This window comes from Cervus canadensis, chromosome 7, assembly GCF_019320065.1.
Source record: "Cervus canadensis isolate Bull #8, Minnesota chromosome 7, ASM1932006v1, whole genome shotgun sequence".
NCBI lineage: Eukaryota > Metazoa > Chordata > Mammalia > Artiodactyla > Cervidae > Cervus > Cervus canadensis.
Window position 1 is genome coordinate 475,633 of NC_057392.1, and position 21,071 is coordinate 496,703.

Genomic DNA, 21,071 nt, shown 5'->3' on the forward strand with positions numbered 1-21,071 from the left:
CGACTCTTGGAACCTCAATAAAGCATCAGTGTTTAACCCTCTTTCCAACTTGCCTCTCAGATTGAGAGAAGATTTACTTGATGGACCAGAGCAATGTTGGCTGTGGAACTGGAGTTTATCTGGAGACTTTTCAACCAAGCTGCTAAGGAGAGCAAAGCACAAAAGCATGAGTGCTGCCAAAGTAAGAATTTCAATGTGATTTACTGAAAATATCTGACTGCACAAGCCAGGCAAGCACTGAGGTGGGAAAAAGGAAGCCTGCATCCTAACATGATCACTGCTCTATCAATAAATTAACTACATGATCTTCACCAGGCTCTTCCCTTTTCCTGGCCAAGTGTCTTATCTGTGACATGTTGAGAAGAATTAGAACTCTGGTAGCCCATAGATGTGGTTTATTTGATTCACAAAGCTCTCACCCTCCTTCTTTCTTTTTCCTCTTCTCCTTCCTATCTTCTCTCTATCCTTACATCTATCCCTCTCTCCCTCTCCTCCTCTCTTCCCCCCTCCCTCCTCCCTTCCCTCCTCCCTTCCCTCCTCCCTTCCCTCCTCCCTTCTCTCCTCCCTCTTTTCCTTCCTTCCTCTTTCCCTCCCTTCCTTCTTTTCTTCCCTCCTTCCTTTCTTTTTCCCTTTCTTGTCTTAATTAAATTATTCCAGAGGTTTAAGCAATATAAACATTTTGATCTTTTAACCAAAGAGCCTTGGACATTTTAAAACTCCTTATAACAACAAGATACCTCTACACAGCCACTAGAATGGCCAAAATCTGGAATACTGACAACCCCAAATGCTCAAGAGGAGCCAGAACAGTAGGGACACTAATTCATTGCTGGTGGGAATGCAAAATGGGACAGCCACTTTGGAAACAGTTTGGTGGTTTCTTACAAACTAAACACACTCTTACCATATAATCCAGCAATCATATTCTATGGTATTTACTCAAATGAATTGAAAGCTTATGTCTATACAAAAACCTGCACATAGATGTTTATAGGAGCATTATTCATAATTGTCAAAACTTGGAAGCAACCAACATGTCTTTTAGTGGGTGAATTGGTAAGTAAACTGTGATCCATCCAGACAAAGGAATGTTATTCAATGGTAAAGAATAAATGAGCTGTCAAACTATGAAAAGACACAGAGGAAACTTAAATGCATATTACTAGTGAAAGAAGTCAATCTGCAAAGGCTATGTACTATATGCTTCTAACTATATTACATTCTGGAAAAGTAAAACTATGTATGGAGATAGTAAAAATATTGGTGATTGCCTCGGGTTGTGGGGAGGGATGGCTGAATAGTTGAAGCACAGAGGACTTTTAGGTAAGTGAAAATACTCGTGTCAAAATAAAAGAAAAGACTCTGTGCTTAAATGGTATGTCATACATCTGTCCCAACACATAGAATGTACAATACTAAGAGTGAACATCAGTGTAAACTCTAGAATAATGATTCGTTGATGTAGGTTTATCAGTGATAACAGGTGTACCACTCCAGTGGGCGACATTGATCAGGAGGAGGCTATGTGTGTGTGTGGAGACAGAATGAAAACAGAGACTCTATTTTCCTCAGTCTCTGCTCAGTTTTACTGTGAATCTAAAATTATCCTAAAAAATCTAAAGTTTATGCATTTAAAAAAAAAATTGTTGAAGGGCATTTGGAATTGAGAAGCCATTTGACACACTAGTTATAAGATGACCTTAGGAATCAGACCTTTGAGTCTATATATGTGTAGGGGCAAGGTTTATGGGACATCTCAGCACCTTCTGTTCAGTTTTTCCATGAACCTGAAATTGCCCTAAAATTTGTCTATTCCATTCAGTTCAGTTCAGTCACTCAGTTGTGTCTGACTCTTTGCGACCCCACGGACTGCAGCACACCAGGCCTCCCTGTACATCACCAACTCCCGGAGTTTACCCAAACTCATGTCCATTTAGTTGGTGATGCCATCCAATCTTCTCATCCTCTGTCGTCCCCTTCTCCTCCTGCCCCCAATCCCTCCCAGCATCAGGGTCTTTTCCAATGAGTCAACTCTACGCATCAGGTGGCCAAAATATTGGAGTTTCAGCTTCAGCATCAGTCCTTCCAATGAACACCCAGGACTGATCTCCTTTAGGATGGACTGGTTGGATCTCCTTGCAGTCCAAGGGACTCTCAAGAGTCTTCTCCAACACCACAGTTCAAAGGCATCAATTCTGCAGTGCTCAGCTTTCTTTATAGTGCAATTCAGATCCATACATGACCACTGGAAAAACCATAGCCTTGACTAGATGGACCTTTGTTGACAAAGTAATGTCTTGCTTTTTAATATGCTGTCTAGTTTGGTCATAACTTTCCTTCCAAGAATTAAGTGTCTTTTAATTTCATGCCTGTAGTCACCATCTGCAGTGATTTTGGAGACCAAAAAAATAAAGTCAGCCACTGTTTCCCCATCTATTTGCCATGAAGTGATGGGACCAGATGCCATGACCTTAGTTTTCTGAATGTTGAGCTTTAAGCCAACTTTTTCACTCTCCTCTTTCACTTTCATCAAAAGGCCCTTTAGTTCTTTGTTTTCTGCCATAAGGGTAGTGTCATCTGCATTTCTGAGGTTATTGATATTTTCCCCAGCAATCTTGATTCCAGATTGTGCATCCTCCAGCCTAGCATTTCTCATGATGTACTCTGCATATAAGTTAAATAAGCAGAGTAACAATATACAGCCTTGACGTACTCCTTTACCTATTTGGAACCAGTCTGTTGTTCCATGTCCAGTTCTAACTGTTGCTTCCTGACCTGCATACAGGTTTCTCAAGAGGCAGGTCAGGTGGTCTGGTAGTCCCATCTCTTTCAGAATTTTCCACAGTTTATTGTGATCCACACAGTAAAAGGCTTTGGCATAGTCAATAAAACAGAAATAGATGTTTTTCTGGAACTCTCTTGCTTTTTTGATGATCCAGCAGATGTTGGCAATTTGATCTCTGTTTCCTCTGCCTTTTCTAAAACCTGCTTGTACATCTGGAAGTTCACGGTTCATGTATTGCTGAAGCCTGGCTTGGAGAATTTTGAGCATTACTTACTAGTGTGTGAGATGAGTGCAATAAATAAATAAAATGACAAAACCAAACCAAACTAGGTTATTTTACATATGGCTCTGTCTTTCCTGTTTCTTAGAAATTAGAACTAGGTTTTTTGTTTTTTTTTTTTTTTTTTTTTTTTTTACATGTAACTCTGTGTTTCCCATTTCTCAGAAATCAGAAGACCTGGCAATGCAGAGGCTAGGTCTGCGCGTGGAAGAAGCAGCCAGAACTAAGTGGTGTCCTGCTGTTTCACAAGAGATACACACATACCTGATGGCCACAGTCCCCACTGGGCTCTCTTTATCCACTCATGTCCCTGACCTCAGCAAGGACTTTGGTTTGTGACCTAAGTCATCTAGGCTTGTGATCTCTGTGATGCTTTCCTTTTATCTCAAGATGTCTATAATTCTCACTGGGCAAACCAATAATTATGTCTTTGTATTGCCATTTCAGCAATCTGGCAAATAAGCTGGAAAACCTTAGTACAAGACCAGACTTATTTAACACAACCACACATGCTTTCTTCTCCAGGTTTTCCTTGTGGGTGGCATACTCTCTGTACCATGCATCTTTCCACATCTTCCTTTGAAGACACTGACTTTCCGTTTAAACATCATATCCTCAAAACCAGATGATGTACTTAAAAGAAAATCAGCCTCTTTCCCTCCTTTACAATGGATTCTTATTTCTGAACTCGAAAGTGTGCAACTTTAAAACTCGCAGCTTGAGTGGTTAACCAACTGCAGCTCAACTCCCAAAATGATCTTATCCTTTAGGGAAATTATTTAAAATGAAAAAGTCAGTATTTTTTTTTTCCTTATTCTTATCTCCATGGCCCATCAATTTTTGAAGGTGGGAAGTTTTTGTTAATGTTTTCCAAATACACCTTTTAGAAGGAATTGCATGGCCATGATGTTTTTGTCTATAGACACAAGATTAGCATTTAGGGCCATGAATATAGCGGGAATGTCTAGTTCAGTAAATGTGTCTGAGGCTCAAATCCTCTAATTGACTTTTTTATTTTTTTTCTTGCTTGCTTCTGAATCATAATTTAGCATTTAATTTATTTATTTTTGGCTGTATTTATTTATTTATTTTTGGTCTTCGTTGCTACACACAGGCTTTGTCTAATTGCAGTGAGTGGGGGCTACTCTCTAGTTGCAGTGTGGTAACTTGTTGTGAAGCAGAGCTCTAGAACATGTGAACTCAGCAGTTATGTAGCACGGGCTTAGTTGCCCCACAACATGTGAAATCTTCCCAGAGCAGGAATTGAAGCATTGTCCCCTGCATTGGTAGGCAATTCTCAACAACTGGACTACCAGTGAAGTCCTGAATAGTAATACTTTGAAGCACTGTAAAAAAAAAAAAAAAAATCCATTTCTCTTTCTGAAATAAGTGACTTCTTTCAGTGTTTCTCTTTATAATATATAGTTCTTAACTTGTGATATCCAGCTGCCAGCAATTCTTCCTCCCATTTAGCATTCAGTCCTTTGCTGATCTTTGAAATAGATGTGTCTTCTTCAGAGCTAACGGGACCTGAATTTTGCTCTTATTTCTAATTTACTGCCTTATTTCCCTCTCTGCCACTGTGCATTCTTCCTAAATAAAATTCTTGATTACTGTTGATAAATCCTCATTATTGTTCTGACATCAATAATTGTCTTAAATAACAACTTTACATTAAAATTTATTAATTTTCTGATAGAGTTTGGAGTTCCTTCATAAAAGGAACTACATATCTTCCAAGGCTTTGCTGTTTTCTAATGCTTACTAATTCTGGGGGTTATCAACTTGATTCTCATTTTATTCTCAATTCTATATGCTATAACTGGGCTTGCATTTTTTTCCTTGTGAAAATTTAGTTCTAAAATTAACTAGTCTTCTGCATGTGTACTAAGTTGCTTCAGTTGTTTCTGACTCTTTGTGAGCCTGTAGACTGTAGCTTGCCAGACTCTTCTATCCATGGGATTTTCCAGGTAAGAATACTGGAGTGCATTGCCATTTCCTCCTCCAGAGGATCTTCCAGACCCAGGGATCTAACTAGTGTCTCTTATGTATCCTGCATTGGTAGGCAGGTCATTTACCACTAGCACCACTTAGGAAACCCATAACTAGTCAGACTTCTGGCACGTCCCATTCTGCTTAAGATCTCTAGTAATTTGTTAGGGAGATTCTCTTTAAGGGGCTGTTCTAGCACTCTTTCCAGACCAATTTTCCAGCAGCTTATGTAAATTGATTTGAACAAATGGACCAGCTAAATAAATTGCTTTTATATCAAGGACTTACTAAAGGAAAAGATTTCCTTTACTTACTTGGACATTATAAACAAAGGAGAACGTGTCATTAACTATGATTTTCTCATTTTCATAAATTTATTGTAGCATAGGTTAATTTTAGAGTGCAAGCATTCTTTGCTTGGGACAAGTATTGATTTCTGTAACTGCTGTTAGGGGTCCCCCCTTCCTGACCATGGCTTAGGGACACAGGGTTACCTTTTCATGTCTCAAAGAGATAGCAGGGTAGATTTGGGTCTCTGAACAGTATCTAATCAGGGATTATGTAATGCCATCCATAGCAAAAGCAACCCTAGTGTGATCACTCATGATCAGTCCTTCCATGTTGCTCTCATCAAAACTCTACTCATCAAAAGAAAAGCAACTTTTCACCAGCTCCTCTCCCCTTGCAGAAGAAGACACAATTTTTCACTGCCTCATTTCTTAATAAGGTACAAGTCTAATTATACAAGCTCATAGCTTTACCTTGTAGAGGGAAAATGAAAATGAAAGTGGCTCAGTCGTGTCGAACTCTTGGCCACCCCGTGGACTATATTGTCCATGGAGTTCTCCAGGTCAGAATACTGGAATGGATAGCCATTCCCTTCTCCAGGGGAAGCCCACCTTGTAGAGGGAGACATGTTTAATAAATCTAGTACAAAAACGTCTTTGATTTGCAGTGTATTTTAGAGAAAAAATATGCACGAAAAGTAATAATACCTTAGAAAGCCAGTATCATGTAGTGGTAAGAGCTTTAATTCTGGAACTAGACACTTTTGATTTGAATATTGGCTTCATCTTTGGCTTCAGTGTGAGTACATTCACTTACTACATGTGTAATCTTGAATAAGGAAACTATCCTTTGTGAGTCTCAGGTTCCAAACTTGTAAAATATGAGTAAACAATGTACTCCTATTTTATAGGCTTGCTACAATGATTAAATGTGTCAATTCATATGAAAGGACTTAGAACAGTGCCTTAGAATTAATTTAAAACAAGGTCATTATTTCAAATTTCTTCATGGTTTGGCTTAGGTCCCTTTCTGTTTTCTTGGGTAGTGTCCTTTTAGGTGGTTAATATTAATACTACCCACTAATATTTTGAATTTATCTGTGGTATGGGGTTGTTATGACAGACGCACAGAATATTAAAGGTGACCCTAGGCTAGTTGAGGGGTTCTTCCTGCAGGGCAATCCCAGTGGCTCATAGATGGAAGGATTTTGTTTTTTAAAATGCAAAAAAAAAAAAAAGTAATTGAAGGATAATCGCTTTACAATGTTGTGTATTTCTGCTGTACAACAACATGGATCAGTTGGAAGCCTTTCTGAAGGAGTCTGGAAAGCAGTAGTATAGTAGGGTCTGATTTGATATTTTCAGAGATCCCTGACTGCTATTATCCCAGCCTGACCCCCGAGTTGTTCAGCACTCCTCAGTATTCTGGGTGGGAGGAGAAAGAAGTGGTTCTCCTAGGCAGCCTCCTACACAGCTAGGAGAGCTGGGCATACACTCTCACTTTGCCCCATGGGACACATCATATTCTGAGGAAATGGCAACCCACTCCAGTATTCTTGCCTGGGAAATCTCATGGACAGAGGAGGCTGACTGGCTGCAGTCCATGGGGTCACAAGGTCAGGTAGGACTGGGACACCATACCACACTGGGCATTAAGTTGTGCTACCTTGGGGGAGGGGATGGTGGGCTTAGCGAAACAGTTCCTCATACCCTCTTCAATGAATTTCATCTATTTTTTGCCCCAGTAGTGTGCTCAAACTTCTCTGCTATACTCCTGGGCTTCTACAAAGGGACTCTCATCTATGATTATCAAAATTGGTGTCCTCTGAGGGGCAAGACAGTAGATGACATCAAAATGGCAAGATAACAGTTATTTCTCATAGCTCTAGGTCTTTCATTTTGAAAAGACCCTCTCATTCTTTTTGAAAAAAAATTATTTATTAATATTTATTTGCTTTTGACTGTGCTGGGTCTCTGTTACAGGCTTCCTCTGCTTGTGGTGAGCAGGGACTACTCTTTAGTTGTTGTTCACAGGCTTCTTATTGCTGTGGCTTCTCTTGTTGCAGGGCATGGGCTATAGGGTGTGCTGGTTTCCGTAGCTGTGGCCCATGGGCTTAGTTGCCCCATGGCAAGTGGGATCTTGCCAGACCAGAGATTGAACCCATGTCTCTTGCAATGGTAGGCAGATTCTTTTTTATTTTAAATTTATTTATTTTTTAATTGAAGGATAATTGCTTTACAGAATTTTGTTGTTTTATCTCAAACATCAACATGAATCAGCCATAGGTGTACATATGTCCCCTCCCTCTTGAAACTCCCTCCCATCTCGCTCCCCATTCTAACCCTCTAGATTGATACAGGGCCCCTGTTTGAGTTCTCTGAGACATATAGCAAATTCTCTTTGGCTATTTTACATACGGTAATGTAAGTTTCCATGTTACTCTCTCCATACAGCTCACCTCTCCTCCACTCTCCCCGTGTCCATAAGTCTGTTTGTCCATCAGTCAATATGTCGCTGCCTTGCAAATAAACTTGTCAGTATCATCTTTCTAGATTCCATATATACACATTAGTATATGATATTTATCTTTCTCTTTCTGACTTCACTCTATATAATAGGCTCTAGGTTCATCCACCTCATTAGCACTGACTCAAATGTGTTCCTTTTTATGGCTGAGTAATATTCCATTGTGCATATGTACCACAACTTCTTTATCCATTCATCTGTTGATGGACAGATGGGCTTCCCTGGGGGCTCAACATGTAAAGAATCTGCCTGCAATGCAAGAGACCTGGGTTTGATCCCTGGGTTGGGAAGATCCCCTGGAGAAGGGAAAGGCTATCCACTTCAGTATTCTGGCCTGGAAAATTCCATGGACTATGTAGTCCATGGGTTTGCAAAGAGACAGACACAACTGAGTGACTTTCACTCTGTATTCTAGCTATTGTAAATAGTGCTGCAATGAACATTGGGGTACATGTATCTTTTTCAATTTTGGTTTCTTCAGTGTATATTCCTAGAAGTGGGATTGCTGGGTCATATATGGTTTTATTCCTAGTTTTTTTTAAGGAATCTCCGTACCGTCTTCCATAGTGGCTGTACCAATTTATATTCCCACCAACAGTGCAAGAAGGTTCCCTTTTCTCCATGCCCTCTCCAGAATTTATTGTTTGTAGACTTTTTGATGATAACCATTCTGACCAGTGTGAGGTGATAGCTCATTGTAGTTTTGCTTTGCATTTCTCTGATAATGACCAACGTTGAGCATCTTTTTATGTGCTTGTTAGCCATCTGTATGTCTTCTTTGGAGAAATGTCTCTTTAGATCTTTTCCCCACTTTTTGATTGGGTTGTTTGTTTTTCTGGTATTGAGTTGTATGAGCTCCTTGTATATTTTATTTTATTTATTTATTTTTCTTGTATATTTTAGAAATTAATCCTTTGTCAGTTGTTTCATTTGTGATTATTTTCTCCCATTCTGAGCACTGTCTTTTCACCTTGTTTATAGTTTCCTTTACTGTGGAAAGGTAAATCAGGTGCCACTTGTTTACTTTTGTTTTTATTTCATTACTCTAGGAGGTGGGTCATAGAGGATCTTGCTTTGATTTACGTCATCAAGTGTTCTGCCTGTGTTTTCATCTGAGTTTAATAGTTTCTGGTCTTATATTTAGGCCTTTAATCCATTTTGAGTTTATCTTTGTGTATGGTGTTAGGAAGAGTTTTAATTTCATTCTTTTACATGTAACCATACAGTTTTCCCAGCACCACTTATTGAGAAGACTATCTTTGCCCCGTTGTATATTCTTGCCTACTTTGTAAAAAATAAGAAACCCATAAGTGTGTGGGTTGATTTCTGGGCTTCTATCTTATTCCATTGGTCTGTATTTCTGTTTTTGTGCCAGCACCATACTCTCTTGATGACTGTAGCTTTGTAGTATATTCTGAAGTCAGGAAGTTTGACTCCTCCAGCCCCATTCTTCTTTCTCAAGACTGCTTTGGATATTCGGGGTCTTTTGTGTTTCCATATGAATTGTGAAATTTTTTGTTCTAGTTCTGTGAAAAATGCCATTGCTAATTTGACAGGGATCACATTGAATCTGTAGATTGCATTTGGTAGTATTGTCATTTTCACAATATTGATCCTTTCTACCCAGGAACATGAAATATCTCTCCATCTGTTTATGTCATCTTTTTGATTTCTTTCATCAGTGTATTTCAATTTTCTGTGTACAGTTCTTTTGCCTCCTTATGTAAGTTTATTCCCAGATATTTTATTATTTTTGTTGCAATTGTGAATGGAATTGATTCTATTATTTCTCTTTCTGATTTTTCATTGTTAGTATATAGAAATGTAAGTGATGCCTGTGTTTTGATTTTGTATCTGTAACTTTGCTAAATTCACTCATTATCTCTAGTAATTTTCTGATAATGTCTTTAGGGTTTTTCATGTATAGTACCTTGTCATCTGCAAAGAGTGAGAACTTTACTTCTTTTCCAATCTGGGTTCCTTTTATTTCATTTTTCCTCTGGTTGCTGTAGCTAGGACTTCCAAAACTATGTTGAATAATAGTGGTGAAATTGGACACCCATGTCTTGTTCCTGATCTTAGGGAAAATGCTTTCAGTTTTACATCATTGAGAATAATGTTTGCTGTGGGCTTATCATATATGGCCTTTACTGTGTTGAGATAGGTTCCATGTATGTCCATTTTTGAAGAGTTTTTCTCATAAATGGCTGCGAACTTTTCTCAAGGGCTATTTTCTGCATCTATTGAGATTATCTTTCAATTTGTTAATATGGTGTATCACACCAATTGATTTGCATATATTTAAGAATCCTTGCATTTCTGGAATAAACCCAACTTGATCATGGTGTATGAGCTTTGCGATGTGTTGCTGAATTCTGTTTGCTAGAATTTTGTTGAGGATCTTTGCATCTATGTTCATCAGTGATATTGGCCTGTAGTTTTCTTTTTATGTGTTGTCTTTGTCTGGTTTTGGTATTGGTAGTGTCCTTCCTTATCTCTTGTAATAGTCTTTATTTTAATGTCTATTTTGTCTGATATGAGTATTGTTACTCAGACTTTCTTTTGCTTTCCATATGCATGGAATATATTTTTCCACCCTCTCACTTTCAGTCTATATGTTTCTTTAGGTCTGAAGTGGGTTTCTTGTAGACAGCATATATATGGATCTTGTTTTTGTCAATCTGTGTCAAAAACATCAGCCAATCTGTGTCTTTTGGTTAGAGTGTTTAATCTATTTACATTTAAGGTAATTATTGATACATATGTTCCCATTGCTATTTTCTTAATTGTTTAAGGTTTGTTTTTGTAGATATTTTTCTTGTATTTCTTGACTATGTAAGTCCCTATAACATTTGTTGTAAAGCTGGTTTGGTGGTACTGAATTCTCTTGACTTTTGCTTGTCTGAAAAGCTTTTTATTTCTCCATCAATTTTGAATGAGATCTTTTCCAGATATAGTAATCTTGGTTATAGATATTTCCATTTCAGTTCTTTAAATATATCCCGCCATTCCCTTCTGGCCTGCAGAGTTTCTACTTAAAGATCAGTTGTTAAACGTATGGGGTTTCCCTTGTATGTTACTTGTTGCTTTTAATATTCTTTGTGTTTAGTCTTTATTAGTTTGATTAGTATGTGTCTTGACATATTTCTCCTTTGGTTTGTATAGGACTCTTTGCACCTCTTGGACTTGGTTGACTATTTCCTCTCCCATTTTGGGGAAATTTTCAACTGTAATCTCTTAAAAATTTTTCTCATATCCTCTCTTTTTCTCCTCTTCTTCTGGGACCCCTATAATTCAAATATTGGTGCATTTAGTATTGTCTCAGAGATCTCAGAGTCTATCCTCAGTTCTTTTCATTCTTTTTATTTTATTCTGCTTTTCAGCAGTTATTTCCACCATTTTATCCTCCAGTTCACTTATCCATTCTTCTGCTTCAGATATTCTGCTATTGATTCCTTCTAGAGTATTTCAATTTCAGTACTTATGCTGTTTGTCTCTGTATGTTTATTCTTTAATTCTTCTAGATCTTTGTTAATTGATTATTACATTTTCTCCATTTTATTTTCAAGGTTTTCAATCATCCTTAATCTCATTATTCCGAATTCTTTTTCAGGTAATGTGCCTATTTCCTCTTCATTTATTTGGACTTGTGTGTTTCTAGTTTGTTCCTTCATTTTGTGGTATTTCCCTGCCATTTCATTTTTTTTTTTTTTTTAACTTACTGTGTTTGAGGTCTCCTTTTCCAAGGCTTCAAGGTTGAATTCTTTCTTTCTTTGATTTCTGCCTTTGTAAGTTTGGTCCAGTGGTTTGTATAAGCTTTGTGTAGTATGTAACTTTTGCTTGCATTCTAGTGGGAGGAGGTGGGTTGTTTTTTTATTTTTCCTTTGATGGACAGGGCTGAGTGAGGCAGTAATCCTGTCTGCTGATGATTTGGTTTGTATTTTTGTCTTATTTGTTGTTTGGATGAGGTGTCCTACACAGGGTGCTACTGGTAGTTGTGTGATGCTGGGTCTTGTATTCAAGTGGTTGCTTTTGTGAGAGTTCTCACTATTTGATACTGCCTAGGGTTAGGAGTTCTCTAGTAGTGTAAGGTCTTGGAGTCAGTGCTCCCACTCCAAAGGCTCAGGGCTTGATCTCTGGCCAGGAACAGAGATTCCACAGGTGGTTTGTTATGGCATTAAATGGGATTAAAACAAATACCCCCAAACAAGAAACCAAAGACTAACCCCAGACAAATGGCAATTACAAAATCAGGCAAATAATAATTAAAATTATGGAATATACACACACATATGTACACCCATAAACAAAATCAAAACTGTCCTACAAAAATAAAGTCCAATAGATTGACCTGGCCAACAAAGAAACCAAAAATGATATCCTCCTGTTAAGAACCAAACTAACCAAAGCACAAACTAAAAAACAAAACTAAAACAAAAATAAAGCAATGAAAACACAACTAACAAGTATGGTGAGAAAATTAAAGAAAAGAAAGAATAGAAATGCAAAGTTAAATAGAGGTAAATAAAGAAGATTTATATATACTAAAGATTAATTGCAAGGGGAGTAGAATAGTAGGAAAAGGAAAACAAAGGAAAAATGTAGAAAAAAATAGTAAGTTTAAAAAATTTAAAAATTTAAATTAAAGAAAGAGAAAAAAAGGAAAACCCTACAGAACTACAAAAGGCCAACATAAACACAGAAGTTTATAACATAAATAAAAAATGTGATTGAAAAAAAACTGAAAAGTTGAAATAGATTTTATCATGCTAATAAAATTGACAACCACAATGGGGGTTGGGGGGGAAGGAAAAAAATTCCAAAAGAAATTTCAGAGCAAGTAAAAATATAAGAATAATAAATGTTTTTCTTGAGTCTCTGCTGTCAGCATCCTTGCCCTTAAAGGGAGGCACAGTCCACCTTGCCTCCCTAGGATGACTTCCAATCCTGTGCTGGTCTCTGGACATGCAGTGAGGGCAGCTGAGACTCTAATCTGTTCCTCCTCTTGTGTTTTCTTGCCTCCAATGTTTACAAATGCCAGAACTATTGTATTTTCTTTTGTGGGAACTCTCGGTGTCCTTTTATCTATCCCATAGACACTGCTGCTGCTGCTGCTAAGTTGCTTCAGTCCTGTCCAACTCTGTGCGACCACATGGGCTACAGCCTACCAGGCTCCTCCGTCCATGGGATTTACCAGGCAAGAGTACTGGAGTGGGGCGCCATTGCCCTCTCCATCCATAGACACGAGTCTGCCTAGTTGATCGCGTGAATTTAATCTGCAGCTTGTACAGCCAGTGGGAAGGTTTTGGGTCCTCTTCCTTAGCCACACTGCCCCTGGGTTTCAACTGTGGCTTTATTTCTACCTCTGCATGTGAGTGGTCCACTGGGGTTTGCTCCTGAGACTGCTCTGGAGGACTTGGGCTTGCCCCTGTGAGGGACAGGTATGGAGGTGGTGCAGCTGCTTGGGTCACAGGGGCCCTAGCAGCACCAGGTACTCAGGGGAGTTGGAGATTAGGGAAGCAGGAAATATAGTGCTCTGAAAGGGTAGGGCAACCTGCTCCAGCATTCATGCCTGGAGAACCCCCCTAACAGAGAAGGCTGGCAGGCCACAGTCCACAGGACTGCAAAGAGTTGGACACAAGTGAAGCGACCCCCTGGTATAGACTCAAGATTTTTTTTATGCCTGTGGAAGCTCTGCCTCAGTGAGGGTTGAACATGAAGATAGTGAAGCTGCTTGAGTTGCAGGGACCCTGGTGGCACCAAGTGTGCAGGGACATGGACTGTCTCAGCTACAGAAATTATGGCCCTATCAGAGTCTTTTTTTTCCAGCCTCTGGCAGGTGGTGATCAGAAGGCCTCTTTGGCTAGTCTTTCTCCATTGCTCCACCTGTTCAGACACTTAGAGGGCTCCTTTCTTAGGTCCTTCTCTGTTGTTTGGTGCATCAGGCACATAAATTGGCCCCCCTGGCTAGGGTCCTACTCTGTTGTTCCACTTGTAAGGCACTTAAAAGGGCGCCCTGGGTAGGGTACTACTCTATTGATACACCTATCAGGTGTTTCACGGGCCAGGCTGTCTCAGCTGCCTGTGCTGACATGTGGGAAGAGAGAGCTATGTTGATGGCTCCACCCCCTAGGCATAACTCAGCAGTATCGCCTTGCTTCCATGACTGCCTGGCTTTCCTCCACAGGAATTTCCCTCCACATTCTCCTCCCTCACATCCCCTTGATCCGTCTCCCAGCAGTCAACAGCAGCCCTCGCCCTGGGATTGCTCCACAGTCCCTACATTCCAGCTCCCAGCTGCTGCGCCATTTAGGGGACCTGCACCCCTGTCCCTGGCTATGGCAAGGACTGTCTGATTCTCATTCCATTTAGGCTGTCACAGATCAGCTGCTTCCTTCAGCCTCAAATGTTTCTCTTCGGACCCAGACAGTTGCCCCAATGTGTGGATCAGACCCCTGCTTCAGTTCCCCCACCCAACAAGGGCAGGCCCAGGCCTACAAATACTCCTGTTTTCCCCCTAGTTCCTTCATCCTACTGAGTTTTGCATGGTTCTATATATTCTTTTCTGGTGGTCAGGTCCTTCTGCCCACTCTCAGCTGATGCTCTGTAAGCGCTTCTGTGTCTGAAGTTGTATTCTTGATGTATCTGTGAAAAGAGATGTACTCCATGTGTACCTACTCCTCTGCCATCTTGTTCCCAGCGGCAGGCATATTCCTAACTACTGGACCACCAGGGAAATCCTACAGCTCCATTTCTTAAGTGAGTGTTGTAGGTAACATTCTCTGTTGCCTCCGAAGACTTGCTTGGCTCCTTTCTGTGACTGAAACATAATTAAAATATTGGAATCTTTACCTTCCCCATCTTTTCTTGCAGGTAATGTTTGACTTACTGAAACAAGCTGGATATTGAAGAGGACAAAATTGGCATACATGCTATCTTTGAGGCCAAGTTGATTGGCACTAGTTAAACCCAAAGAAGGCTATGTACAGGGCTTCCCAGGTGGTGCTAGTGATAAAGAACCTTCCTGCCAGTGCAGGAAATGTAAGAGAAACTGGTTTGGTCCCTGGGTTGGGAGGATCCCCCAGAGGAGGGCGTGGCAACCCACTCCAGTATTCTTGCCGGGAGAATCCCACGGACAGAGGAACTGGGCAGGCTATATAGTCCATAGTGTCGCATAGAGTTGGACGTGACTGAAGCGATTTAGCACACACACATGCACAAGGCTATGTAGAGTGAGGCACACCCAGGTTCTGGGGCACACCCAGAACCCACAGAGAAAAGATAAAATTTTTAGAAAAAACTCTCAAGGACGAAGACTTTGACCTAGAGATGAAGGTCTTGGACTCATTTCTCCAGCTTTTCTTACAAATGACTCCCACCACTTTTTTTTGAAATGCAAGATTTTCTTTATGTTGATTAGAAGGGACTCAAGTCCAGGGCAATTGAAATGTTCAATCATGGCTATGTGTTTTTACAATGAAGACTCAGTGAAATTTTATGCTCCTGTGAGTGTGTCTTGAGATGATGAATTTGTTGCTTGTTCTCATTGAGTTTCTGAAAATTTCTCCAACTAGACTGGTCTTTTTGTTCTCTACTCTAAAAAGCTCTAGGGAAGCCATACCACCGAGCAGTAACTCTAATAATGGTACTGTATTTAATATAATGAAATTTAACAATATGTGTGAAAGGATATGACAGATTCAAAGATCTAAAGTGATAATTATACTTATTATTTATTAATCAGCCACCTTTCATAAAGCTTCCTCTCTGTACCAAAATATTTGTTAAGTAAGGGACTTTAATCACTGTATTTCTTATCTATGTTCTTGAACTTGCAAAATAGGAACAACAGCACTATTTTACAAATGAGAAAATTGAGGCTTATAGAGGTTAAAACAATCTACCCCCAACTTACTCATAATTATTTCACAATGATTAAAGAATATTATTTGCATGCACATTGTATGAAAGTGACTGCTACTGAGCCACTTACTCTTTTTGACCATCATCTGTGTATACACACAGATAATTTTAATATTGTCATTTCAAAAAAGAAGAGTGAAATTCTCCAAAGGCTTTTATTAAAAAAAATAATAATAATAATCTTCCCAACCTCCTCCCATTTTCTTTTTGCCTGATCCAGCTTGATCCCATCCTGTGACTCAACAGTTATTTCTATCCTGCCCAACTGTTTGACTTTTACTTACACAAGCTCAGTCCAGAGTCCAGCTGAATTCCTAGCAGAATCAGGCTTATTTCTATCTGGCAGCTTCAAATGTAAAATACACAAGCACTTTTTATCTTTCTCTTAACTAATGGAAAGTTTCCTTTATTTTTAAGCTCTCCATACCTCCCAGAAACCCACAAAGTTTTGTAAATTTTTACAAAATTTTCCAAAATTTTTTACAAAAGCCTTTTATAAGTATTGGCCAGGCTCAGTAAAATAAGTAACTGACTTTTCACCATGTTGTTCATTTGTCTGGACTTGTTGCCCACCCACAAGACCGAAGAGTGACCTAAATCTAGGAACTGTTTTCAGCACAGCACTGATCCATGTGAGACGTTCCAATAGAATAAGGTCATGTTAGGGAGACTTGTGTGTGCTGCTAGTCAGAATTCTGAGAGTTCACCGCTTATTTTAAAACTTGTCCCATTGGAGTATAACTTTCTTATTTACTTTACACACATTTGAAATACTATATTATGGTTTTTAGTCCATAGGAGGGCAATGTTGAGCTACAGGAAAATCCTTGCAGTTTTTTTTTTTTTTTTTTTTTTTTTACAAAAGAACATATAGAATGTATTAATTTAAAAATTAATGAACTGAAACAAATTAACTGATTTAAACATACTACAAGATGATAGTTATTTAATAACATTCCCACATTGGATACTGACTGTCTTCATGTTTGTCATACTGATATTTAATTTGTAAATTGATGTAAATTATTCTTTTCACTCAAAGCCAAACCATGGCTGTCTCTTTGGAGAAGGTTGTGTTCTCCTTGTGTAGCTTTTATTTATTTTAGTTATTGGAAATGCTTAAATTATTTACAAACAGAATTTTTTTTTTTTAAACTGTTTTTGTTAATGGTCTCCTGATGATAGCTCTGCTTGAAGAGAAAAGAATTCTTATAGATCAAATTTCTAAACTGCTTTAACATCTTTCTTTGGGTCAGAATTTGAGGTTCCATTTAAATGCCACCATAAAGTTCTCAGAGCAAACAATTAACCAAATGTAATGTTTAAAGTGAGTTACAAGGAAAAGGAAATTAAATTTCAGCCAAATTTTAAGCTATAAAATTTGGTCATGTATCAGAATTATTTTCCTAAAAAGAGCCATAAATCAATATCACACACTACCATTTCAACCTGTATAAAAGCAAGTCTATTCTGAATTTTTAAAGCAAGTATTGTATGTAGAATTTAAGTATAATTATGTGTTTGTGTGAAAAGTGAAAGTGAAAGTCACTCAGTCGTGTTAGACTCTTTGAGACCCCATGGGCTATACAGCTCATGGAATTCTCCAGGCCAGAACACTGGAGTGGGTAGCCTTTCCCTTCTCCAGGGGATCTTCCTAACCCAGAGATCAAACTGAGGTTTCCTGCTTTGCAGGCAGATTCTTTACCAGATAAGCCACAAGGGAATTGTTTGTGTGAGAAAATGACAAATTTTGTGGTTTTGAAAGCTTATCATACTCTCCTAGATTGAAAAAGCAACTTGTCTTCTCTAAGTATCTCTATGTCCCATTTACCAGGGCATTGTGATAGAAGTCTTATTGTTGATAACCTACCTCTCCATTTCCGTGCAGAAGCATGGTGCATCTTGTCTGTGGGTTAGTTCTTGAGTCCAAGGAAGTAGCAAACTACTGGATCAGTAACAATAAAAGCCAACATTTTAGAAAAGCTTACTGTGTGCCAAAGGCTGTTATCCAAATACTGTTATTAATTTATTTACCCCTCACAACAATGCTATAAGTTCTATTATTAGCATCACTTACTGGATAAGGAAACTGAGCTATAGATTGAGCACATTATAGGTGTTCAAGGTCACAGGGCTTCCCAAGAGACAGAGCCAGGTACACTTTAGGGGACTTGCTCCTCATCACTACTTCAAGGTAAAAAGCAGCATGGATGGGGTCTGCTCTGATGGCCCCGAGGTAAAGAACCCGCCTTCCAATGCAGGGAATGTGGTTTGATCCCTGGAGGGGGAGCTACGATCTCCCATGCCAACCCCGCATGCCACAAGTAGAGTGCCTGAGTGCCACAGTTAGGGCCACACGCTCTGGAGGCCACATGCCCAGAGGACCAAGACCTGATGCAGCCGAAAATAAATTAACTAATTTAAAAAACCTCAGAGTGGATCAAAGATTACAAGTAGTGATGCATGTGGTGTTTCAGAGTAAAGGGAAAATATATGAATGTTAGGCAATATTTAAAATATTTCCTCAGTATCTTTTGTTTAATATGGTGCCTCTAGGTGGGTGTGGGTGGATGTGGGTAGGTAAGTGCCAAAGAGGAACGTCATTGTAAGACTGACTTTTTCAATCTACCTGCATGTCTTAACATTCATGATGACAAGCTTTTGTTTTTTTTTTTTTTATATTTTAATAATATGATAAATGGATTACAATTCCCCAGAGGGTGGAAATTGTGCCTTGATAATTTTCTGTGTCTTTTGTTACATCTGATCCAATAGCACTGATATGTGAAAATGATGCATTTGGAAAAATAAATAATGGATGACCAAAAAAATAATTACTCAGTGTTAAAAGGCAGGTATGTATACAGTCAAATGCAGAAACCACTGGCACACATCTTTGGTCCATAGTTTAGATCTGAGTAATATCTTTGGGGGATTTATTCTGTCTGTTTACACTGAGGAAGAATAGTTTGGGTCTGAACTACTGTCTGGATAGTTCACTTCAACTTTATCAGTAGGTATATTTTTCTCTCTAGTTATTTACTTTAAGAAAGATCTCTGACTTCCCATTTAAGATAATATAAAAATTTAAACCCCATGCAAGTTTCTAAATGATTTTCATCAGCATATATGCAGAGAGATCTATTTGACTTTTTTAATTTAAAAAAGTTCTTATCTAGTTCTTATCTAGAAGTAAGAAACACCATATACAGTAATTCTTGTGAAATTCTAGTCAAATACCGAATGTTTACCCCAAATAGGGCATACTTTTATCCATTCTATGAAATTTAGAACTCTATATAAAAACTATTATTGAATTTCAAGAAATTGCAAAGAGTAGTTTCTCATGGCAAAGAAACCCTTCAGGGAGGGTCAACATTGGTGCACCCCTAGGGGTGTGTATGTATGTATGCGTTGTGTGTGCACATGCATGCATGATAATGAAAACAAAAATAAATGCAGATTAAAACACAAAGTAAAGGATATAGATTTTACAGGAAGAAAATGAGAAAAGAAAGAAAGAAAAAAGAAAGAAACTAATTAGTGAAGGAAAAAGGAAGGAGAATGGGATGGATTGTAGCAATTTGTTCAGTAATTTCCCCATTTCCTATTCATCCTCAGCCCATTAATAAAGAATTTTAATTGAATATGTGCCACAATAAAGCCTATAGGTCATTTTAATGACTGCAGCTGTGTGAACACATAGGGGAGGTAGTGCTGTCACTTAACTGGTCTTGCATCTCATTAGGCTGAAAGGTTAATTTTCATCTACCATCCCATCCCACCCAGCAGTGGGCACACAGACTTCCTTAAAAAACTCCCATCCTCAGGTATCTTTGTAAGGCATGGAGAAATATGGGGGAAATGGATCAAAATTCAAGAGAAGCAGAGAGAGAGAAAGAAGACAGAAGAAAAATGAAAGATGATGAGAACTTCATTTTAACGTTATTAGGTTGAAATTTGAATTTGGTTACATGAGAACAACTAGAGATGAAGAGATATGTGTAAAATCTTCACTACATAACATAAAATAATTTCCTCTTCTGGCTTCCACACTGCATAGATGTTTAAACAAATCAGTTAATAATGACTTTGAGTGGAATCAGTTCCATCATGTAATTTATTCCCAGAGACATCGACTGAAGCTCATTCCTCTAGAAAGAAATCAATACATTTCTTGTTCAGATGTGATTGAATCCAGAACCACTCAAAGCTGAATGGATCAGCCCTATGGAAGGAGTGAGAGTAATAAAACAATTTTATCTGTTGTAATTTTACTAATTTTAGTCTAATTTCTAATAACTCAGAAATTCAGTGACTTTTCAAGGCTAACTGAAACAGCTACTGATATCATTGTGAACACCAGAAAATTTCACCAGAGTGAAGCTCATATACCTTCTTCATGAGGAAATCTTTGGGTTAATGCAATTGTCCTCTGAGATAGCTAGTCAGGAAAAGTTTCTAGGAGGAAATTTAGAGAACAAAAGACTGAATATTGGCTCAGCTATCTCATAATTAAAAGATAAGGATGTTTTTTAAATGGCTATAATCTACTTTTATATCTAAACTAATGTTTATTTTAAAATAGTTTTTAATTTACTGGGAAGTTTCAAAGATGATGTAGAGAGTTCCAACATACACCATATACAGTTTTCCCTATTGTTAATATATTACTATTGCAGATGAACAAATAATGGTATATTATTAAAAATTAAATTCCATACTTTATTTGGATTTTATTAGTTTTTCTCTAATGTTCTTTGTCCATTCCCAGAAGAGCAAATTACATTTGTCCTTGTGTTTCTTTATGTTCCTCTGGGTTGTGGCAGATTTCTCAGACTTTCTTTGCTTTTTATGACCTTGACAGTTTTGAGGGGTACTGGTCAGGTGTTTTGTAGAATGTCTGATATTTGGGTTTGTCTGATAGTTTTTTCAGGTTAGGTGGGTTATGGTTTTGGGGGAGGAAGACCGCAGAGGTGAAGTGTTACTTTCAACATTCTATATTAAGAGTACATTCTATCCACATGAACTGTCGCCAGTGATGTTGACCTTGATCATCTGAGAAAAAAGCAGGCTTCTCCACTATGAAATAACATGTTGTCCCCACTCTGCTTCCCAAACTGTGCTATTTAGAAACAGATCACTAAGCATTGTGAAAATTAAAGGGTGAGGAATGGAACTTTACCTCCTGGAGGGTTAAATATCTACATAATTAGAAATTTTTCTGTAGGGGAGATTTTATGTATTCAATCATTTATATCATATGGACTCCTGGAT

At 38.4% G+C, this 21,071-nt stretch overlaps 1 long non-coding RNA gene across 1 annotated transcript in view; it reads left to right on the forward strand.

The window, feature by feature from the left end:
* LOC122445225 overlaps positions 1–20,149 on the forward strand; it is a 33,124-nt gene extending 12,975 nt beyond the window's left edge. The window contains exons 2-3 of the long non-coding RNA XR_006270483.1: positions 61–181; positions 14,448–20,149. This is a non-coding gene — a long non-coding RNA (uncharacterized LOC122445225). The remainder of the gene's footprint in view (positions 1–60; positions 182–14,447) is intronic.
* The last annotated feature ends 922 nt before the right edge of the window (positions 20,150–21,071 follow it).